The 8993-nt window shown below is 48.3% G+C and overlaps 1 protein-coding gene across 1 annotated transcript in view; it reads right to left on the reverse strand.

The window, feature by feature from the left end:
* Positions 1 to 2612, reverse strand: part of LOC141969963 (lethal(3)malignant brain tumor-like protein 3) — a 51579-nt gene extending 48967 nt beyond the window's left edge. The window contains exon 1 of the mRNA XM_074926219.1: positions 2529 to 2612. The gene's annotated coding sequence lies outside the window, so the exon portion shown is untranslated. The remainder of the gene's footprint in view (positions 1 to 2528) is intronic.
* Positions 2613 to 8993: the final 6381 nt, after the last annotated feature.

An 8993-nucleotide genomic window follows, 5' to 3' on the forward strand; every position in this document is an offset into this window, starting at 1 on the left:
CGACTGCTAATTGATTCCACGTGTCAGAGCTTTCAGCTGCCAGCCTTCATTAACAAGTAAACATTTGGTCATCTTTCCCCCCAGTCTCTGATCTAATTTTTCAACCCACTGTGCTACTTTCTCCCCTCTCCTCTATCTCAAGACAAGACGCTGCTGGAGGGCTTGAGAAAAGGCTGAAAGAGATTAAAAACTATAAACTATGGGAGAGAGGGAATGGTGTTTGTCTGGGGAAGAAAAACTGACATTGCAACTCTAGAACCACCTTGATATTCCACAGAAAGACTGTAAAGATCCAGAGTAACTGCTGCTGTGGTTGAGTCTGGTTTTGACACAGTTTAACTATGCTTTCCCGATATTCAAATTGTGCAATTCTGATAATGGGACTCAAGTCTCCAAAACCCTTTCCTGCACAGAGGTGAGGCATGGACTGGCACTGAAATGCTGAACAGATGACACTCCACACCTTCATCCATGTCTCTGTCACCACCCCGGGAGGATCTGATCTCACTACCCATCTCCCAGCCCACTGCACTCCTCACCTCTGGAAAAATACCAGCGTTCATATGGAAAAGGACGGGGGGGCTATACTGAGGCTTTACCCTCAGATTCATATCCACCCTGCCAATGGAATATATCATCATACCTAGAAGTGTTTAGATAAAAAGCTTCACATGAAGATAGAAGTAAGATAAGGGACAGCCAGACCTTCTCTTGCAGATAGAACAACACAACTTCAAGCCGACCATTATAAAGTAAAATTGCAGATGCTGTTTTAAAGAAATTCTAGATGCTTTTAATAATCAGTGGAAAGACCCATGTTTCTGCTACCACCTTAAAATTTCAGTGAATAAAGAATCGGTGGTAAAAAGTGCAGACAAACAGCAGGGCTGAGGCAAAGAAAACACACCCTTGGGCCATGAGAACTCAGTTGGTCAGGAATCGTCTGCAGAGCACATCTGTTTGTGACCACTCACCCTACAGCAACTTACTTATTATGGCAATAAAAACCACAAAGGCAAGATAAATTAACTCTGTCCAAAAAAAAATGGAACTGGCTCTGCACAATCTGCCCAGGAGTTGTACCCAGTTGTACTCGGCAGCTCAAAATCAGGCTCCATTTCCACCTCTGTACTCACGATGAATTACAATTTATTTCACACACATTCAGCCTTAATGGGATTATTTGCAATGTAAGGTGCAATCAATTTTAGGCCAAAACTAGAGCTCACAGGCCAAAAATGTCCTCTGTTTTAATTGCATCTGTAATTACTTTATACGACTACAATCCAGCAAATTACCCTGGGGACTCTTACTAATTATTATTACATACCTTACACTGCCAAGTAGAAATACTCACTGAGGAAAAGACTGTCCCCACCCTCAAAAATATATAAACTAAATAGACAGGACGAGAGGGGAAGTAAAACACTGATGATAACGAGACCATATCAGACTGTTAATTGCTGCATGGTAAGAAGAGTTCGCAGCATCAAGTACCCATTTTCTGTCCTTTTATTTCTGTTTTATTATACAAGACATGAACCAGAGAGGTCTTATGCAATTTGGCAGAAAAGATCAGAGTTCTTTATCCCTTAATCCCAATTACAGAGCAATATGCGTATGTTTTTGTTTCTTTTTTAAACTCATCTGGGTGATATTTGAATAAATTAAATGTTTTCGTATTAAAAATCTAATCCATTTCCTTGCGGCACCAAGCATCAATACAACTGTCCTAATCCCTTTCTTCTGAACACCAAACATCATTAGGATTGTCCCAAACCAATCTTTACCAGGAGCACTGATCAAGTACTTCTGAAGTATTATATTCATCCCTCTATTTATCTGGCACTGGCCTTCCCTCTGCTCATAAAATTTTGGTATCATTAGTTCTAGTCTTCGATGTCAGAAAGTTTGATTCCCCCCCCCCCCCCCCGTAAAAATATCTTATTTTCAAACTTCAGTCTTTCTGGTCCGGGGTAAGTCTACATGATCTCCTTCTATTGCAGTGTATTTATTATTTTTTATTATTTCCGAGGTTGCACACTCCCAAGAAATTCGCTCCAGAGCAAGGCTGGATAACCCTGATTTTCTCAACCACCTCTTGTGGACCCATTAAAAACCGGGGGAAAAAAAAAAAACCACCCAGAAAACGTATGTATTTTATTATTTTGCTTTGTAGCCTGTGAACAACTTCAGCTCTTCTTCTGAACGCGTCTTTAACTGAGCTTTACAGTGGACTTTCCCCTTTTCAGTGGTTTAAAATACACTTTCCCCTCCCAACCGGGAGCTTTACGCGGAGGGGAGCCCTGAGGGGTTTCCTCAACACCCTGCGGGGAGGAGACCCGCAGAGAGGGGCCCGTCCCCGCCGGGGGCCGAGCTGTGAGGGGACGCGGGGTTGCCCCTCAGCCCAGAGGCGCCATTTCCCCTCACAGACCCCGGGGCCGACGCGGGCCCCGCCGCCCCCCGCCACAAGATGGCGGCCGGCGGCTTCCCGCGCTCCCGCCGTGCCCCCCGCCGCCCCCACTCACCCCGGCCCGGCCGCCCGGTGCCTCTCTCGCGTACCGGGTCTTTTTCTCTTTAACTCCGGCAACAATTAGTGCCCCGGCGGTCCCGCGGGAGGGCGGAGCGCATGCGCGGCGGTCCCGCTCCGCTCCGCTCCGCGCCGGCCCCGGCCCCGGCCCCGGCCCCGGCTGAGGCGGCGCTGGGGGCAGGGCGGAACGGGGAACTGGGTTAGGGATGGGGACTGGGAGGCACTGGGACGGGACTGGGCGCTGGGACGGGGCTGAACTGGGACGGGGCTAGCACTGGGGTGGGGGTGAACTCGGACAGGGCTGGCACTGGGACAGAGGCAACGGGATGGGGATGAACTGGGACGGAGCTGGTGCTGAGAGAGGGAGTCACTGGGATGGGGATGAACTGGGACCGGGCTGGCAGAGGAAGAGGGAGTAACTGAGATGGAGATGAACTGGGACAGGGCTGGCACAGGGAGAGGGAGTCACTGGGATGGGGATGAACTGGGATGGAGCTGGCACAGGGGGAGGTAGTCACTGGGATGGGGATGAACTGGGGCAGGGCCACTGGCAGCCGTGGGTCCGTGGGAGCGGGGCAGGCGGGGTCCCTGAGCACAGCCCCATGCCTGGTGCTGGTCTCCGTGAGCCGCTGGGACAAAGCCGGACACATCCGAGGGGCATTAAAGCTCATTGAGGAGATTTGGGAAATGGAGATTGGAATCGCTATTACCGCCGGCACCCAGCGGCTCGTGACCGCGACGGACTGCTGCCCCGCGCTGCCTCCCTCGCTGATGGATTAATGTGAAATATTTCCCCCTCTTCTCTGCATTTGTTAAACTTGTTTTTCTTCTCATCTGAGAATGTTATTTTCCTTTGTATTTGAATTTTGAAACAATAAAAGAACTGGTGGTAGGTTTTTTTAATGATGCTTTGGGGTTTTTTTTGCCATAGTATGTGCAGAAGGAGCACGAGCGGGCCCCAAGCTGTGACAACTTAAATGGAATGGGATTTCAGGAAAATAATAAATGAGATTTGAAATGGCTCATTTGAAATAGACATCATAATATTCTTCATCCTTTGAGTGGAGCACATAAAATACCCTCTTTAAAATTAGTCAGAAAACAAATACATTTCTCGCCTCATCTGCATCAGCAAGTTCCCGTTACAAGCCTAATTCTGTAGATGCTCTTGGCCGGCGTTTAAGCACGTGCCAGATCCAGGTTTACTTGCTAGGTCCAGGGGATAGTGAGGAGCTGAAAGAGTTATAAATAACAACTATATTTATTTAGACATTTTTGGTTTAGTTTCATTAAGTTTTGTTGAGAGATCCCTGTTTTGAGCTTCTCACCCTTTTATCCCACTGCTTTGACCGGTTGTTTCAGGACAGAGCCTGCCCTGTGCCTGCCACACAAATTTATCCTTTCCCTCCTCGGAGCTCATGTACAGGTTGCATTTCCTATGAGACGGGTCTCCCCACCCTAAATCAGATTTTAGGACGCTCTTTCAGTGCATCTGTGTAGATACCTCCATCCTGAAGCTGTCTTCTCTATTGTAATTAGTTACTCAAACAGAAATATTGCTTGGAAATATTGCAGTACTGTTGCAGACTGATTCTTCCTCTCTGGCCATGCAATATTATTATTAATTTTTATTATTATTACCATTATTGTACTGGTGTCACAACTGCTGCCAGTTAAGTCCCTGCAGTTTCACAAGCCCGTTGTGCTGCACCGTGATTGCAGCAGCTCCAGGCTGGGAAACACTTAAGTACCAGCACCAGTGAGACCCATGAGCTGAAGGTTTTGACCCAAAACTCCCACTTTGATGCAAAATTAGTGGGGGAGACTCACTCAGTGACGTTCAGACACCGTGAGACAGAAATGAACATTAAATTATACAGCAGGGACCTGGCCAAGGCACGTGCCCATCACTGCCCGTGGCAGGGGAGTCCGGGCATGCCTACCCACGCTGCTGCAGAGACCTGGTGCGATCGCTGCCCTGCCGTGGAGGACACTTATGATGGTTCAGCCTAATTATTGGTAATAAGATGTCCTGGAATGTCCTTACTGTGGAAATTCCTGCTCTGACACCCCAGGCCACATGGGTACCCAGTACCCAGGTACCTGGGTTAAAAATTGTGGTGCCCACTGGGGAGGATGAGCACACTCACGGGGTGGTCGGCCTTCTCTAGATCTTCCCCTGCACTGGGTAGTAAAACATCGCAGCGCTCCTGCACTGGGTTGGTGGGGAAGTGATGACACCCATCACCCAAGAGCAGGCAGATGCCCGTCACCCTGAGAACAGACAGACCCAAGTCAATATTTCCATCCTTCAGGTAGGGAAACAGGCACGCTCTGTGCAGGCAGCGGGCTGAGGCTTCATATCATCCCTGCCCCTCCAAGGCACCTGGGATTGTGCAGCAAAAGGAGAAGATGACATGGAAATGTCTGTCTTACTATTTTTTTCTGCTTTCCAGACATGTCTCAGTTTCACTTTTCTCTTGGACAAAACATTGAGCAAGGGTGGAATGAGGAAAGAAAAAAGAGAGACTCTCAACATCCTCACTGCTGGTGCTGTCCTGCTGGATGTCACCTCCCAAAGCTGCCGAATTTGGGTAAGAATTATGCATAATGCACCCAAAATGCTCAGGAATGAGGCTTCTCTCACCTGGATTACAGCAGGCTGTTTTGTGCCATGGGGGACAGCTCTGCATGAACTGTGGCATCCCCCAAGCTGGGGGTGGTGGGAATAAAGATTTTTGATGTTTGATGCTGCTGTTTTGCCATTTTAAAACGCTGATTGCTGGGGATTGGGGGACAATGAGTGGATGTGCCACCCCCTGGGCTGGAGACCTCATGGTGCTCGAGGGCTTTGTAGCCCAAAGCAGCTCTCTTGGGGCAGGGAAAGGGCAAATGTGCTGGTGGGTTGGTGATGGAGGGGTGGTGGGTGCAGCGCTGTACTCTCAGGATGAGACTTGAGCATCCCAGATATCAGAGCATCTCAGCTGTCAGCAGCCTGTGGGGATATTTTGGGGGAGTCTCAGCCCTGGAAAAGCAGCAGAGATGTTGGGATCACAGCCAAGATGGGGACATGGGGATCAGGAGAGGCTTGAGGACCCCCAGGCCAGCCCACAGAGCCCATCAGCACCCACAGGCAGAGAGGCTGAAGGCAACAACCATCATCATCTCAGCCTCCAGCTGGGGCCACGGGGCTGTGATGGGGACCACAGCTGTTTCCTTGGAGGAGCTTGTTCCCAAGCAGGCCCCGGCCAGATCAGGGCACAAGGAGGCTGTGGGGAACCCCTGAGGACTTGGTGGCATCTGGACTCACCCACCCTACAGAGGCAGGTCGTGGAAGAAATAGTGCCTTTTGTTTTCTTAATACAAACTTCTATACCTTCTGTAATCAGTGGCAGCAACCCCTTTTATGTGCTAAATCCTGCTTTAAAGCTCACGTTGCTAAAGGCTGCCTTCACTGCCTGCCTTAAGTGACAAGAAGCCCCAATTGAGAGGGAGCAGGGCGAGCGTGTTGGGGCTGGCTTAGCTCAGCACATTCTGGGACAGCCACAGCCTCCCTGTCACATACACCCCATGGGAGCACCACCAGGTCCCCTCAAAGCAGGACACATGGGGACACAGCCCCACTGAGCCGCTTGCTGGTCCTGCTGCCAGCCCTGGGACCTTCCTGCAGGAAGGCACTGGGGTATTTGATGCCCAAGGAAGGGCCCAGCGCCCAAAGCTTGGGTGAGGGTTTAATTTTTCACCTTCCTGATGGCTGCAGCTGATGAAATCTCCTCTTCAGGAGGACGATCTCCCCACGTTGCTCCTACCACATCCTTTCTGAGCTGATGCCCAGCACAAGTTGTAGTTGCATCAGATGCATGTGGTGGCACAGCCAGGTTCCTGGCTTTGTTTGTAACTTCATGTGAGCAGTCAGAGATGTGGCAGCCTCAATCCAGCCAAAAAAAGGACTCAGCAGGCTGAGCAAGCAGCTTGCCCTGGGGATGGGGGTAAGGCTGCTGCTGGGCTCACTCCATCACTGCAGCCTCTGCTTAGATCTGGGCGCATTTAGGGGTAAACCGAAGCACAGGAGGGTGCAGACCCAGACGTAGCATGTGCTTAAGCACAGGCTTTGTGTCAAGCATGAGAAGAGTCCCAGGTGTTCACTGGGGTTATCCATGTTGAGGACAAATTCAGCTGGATTGCAGCCTCAGAGAAAGGCTTGGTTGAGGTAGTGGGAGCCTGAAATGCAGTTTAGCAACCGTGGGCTTTGCAGAAGACTCTGTCTCTGATAGGTGACCAAATTCTTACTAAAATCCAGAAATTAAAATTCTTACTGAAATTCTAGTGCTTTCAACTAGGTGCTCTAGGTGCATCTCTAAATATTTTAGTGATTTTGTGAAGAGCTGCCCCCATGAGGATAAGCCAAAGGCTCCCCCTGACACAGAAGCAGAGACTGATCTCAGGCTGCCAAACTCTTAAATGTTTTTGTTTGGTGGGTTGTTTTTTTTTTTTTTTAATTAAAACTTGTTTGTCCTACCCCTCAATAATTTGCCTGCAACAATCAATCACCTGTTTTGAAAATGGCAGTACCAAAAGCAGGGAACTCACAATTAATTATATCAAAAACCCACACTAATGCTCTATTCACACACAGAAACCTCCCCGCATGGTGGGTGCTGGCTCCGGACCTTGAGCATCACCCAAGGTGATCACACACACAACCTCGAAGGATTTTTGTCTTTCCCATTGCAGGGAACGTCCCTTACTGCACACAATGAAAATTTACACCTCAGCCAGAAGTTTTCCATGTACCTCCATCTCCAAAGGCCTGTCTTCAGGTATTTAGTGAAGAAATATTTCTCCCAAAAGGCTCACTAAAACCACGCTCACTTCATTAGGAGCAGCCTTGGCAGCCAGACAGCAAAAGCCAGAGTCACTTTTTAAAGTTTTAGCCTAGACTTTATATCATTTGCAGATTTTCTTGAAGGTATTTTCAGCTAATTATACCCTATTAGCAAACATCTTGGCTAGCCTGGTTTGTTTCTGTACTAAGATTAAGCAGCAAAAGGGATTAGAAATGTTATTATGAGATCCTAAGATATTAAAGCACTAAATACGTATAGCTGAAAAAGGCTTTTCCTTCTAAAGAAATTAAATATCACTTCTGCAGAGCTTTCTCATGCTGCTGTAGTAATATGACATTTGATAAGTCTGAGCCACTCACCAAGCCCTGACCCCTCTTAAACTCTATGGAAATATTTTGTGTTAAAAGCAATTCTTATGATCTATCACCTTTCATCTTTTTAATACAGCAGTACAAGTTTCAAATGATCAAATTATACAGAATTACTTGCACCTATGAGTTTAACATCTAGCTGCGAGAACTGCTGTCATAAGTATTGTTAGTAGCTTGAAATTTGCTAAAGTTTTTGATAAAGCCCTAACTAACTTCCCCCCCCCCCGACTAAGTAAGAACTCACAAAGTACATTTTGCCTTTTATTTTTTGGGACATTGCTGGCAGGCAGAGCAGGGTGCTGTGGACATCAGTTCTTCATTCAAAGCCACCTGTGCAACAGAAGAGCTTGTGGAAAGTTCAGTTTGAGCAGTTTGCTAACAGCCCGAGTCTAAAATTGGGATATTACTCAGGAACATCTACATCACTCCTGCTGGAAGCTGCCCTCCTTCCTCCCCACATCCACGAGGATGCTGGGGACACACCGCAGAGCAGCTCCCCCCACTGTTTCCAAGCCCGGAGCTCCTCAGAAGCACATCCTGCACCTTTTTTCTTTTATAAAGTTTCCCCCCAAGCACAGGTTTTTTTGTTAGGAGGAAAAACTCCTGAAAAATATGCAGAGAAGAGGCAAGCTGGGGCTGCAGCCTCAACTCCAAATTGCTCTGGGTGTATGAGAGAAGCTGGACTGGGAAAGCGAGTGCTAGGGAAATGCAGTCAGATGGCAGAGCCCAGCTGGGCACTGTAAATTCAGAGCAGGGGGGTTTCTGTACAGCAACTCCCCTCCAGAAAAGGGCCATACACGAACTGAACCTCCAATCCGTGACTGGAAGTCCCCAAGCTACAATTTCCCCCTGCATTTTTGGAGGCCATAAAGACAAATACTGGCTGCTGCGCAGTGCCCAGAGCAAAGGCTCGTTCATGCTATCGAAGTCCGTAACATCCTCATCCCACCCGGGTCAGACTAACACCATCCTATTTAAAAAGTCCTGGTTCAGGACTGAAACCCCAAACTCATCATCAGGGATCACGAAATCAAAGAACCACCAGAAGTAAACAGCTGGGACGGCTCTGTGTTTCCCTGCTGAGTGTGCTAGACTAGAAATAACCCTAACCCTAACCAGCAGTGTGAAAGGGGAAACAACTGAACTGATGTACAAAATAAAGCAAAGAGCAGGAAAGCACGCTTTCATGCCAGCCACACTTACCTCCAGCATCAGCTGTACGATGCCTACAACATCGTGGGACAA

The sequence above is a fragment of the Athene noctua genome, chromosome 24 (genome assembly GCF_965140245.1).
Source record: "Athene noctua chromosome 24, bAthNoc1.hap1.1, whole genome shotgun sequence".
Taxonomy (NCBI): domain Eukaryota; kingdom Metazoa; phylum Chordata; class Aves; order Strigiformes; family Strigidae; genus Athene; species Athene noctua.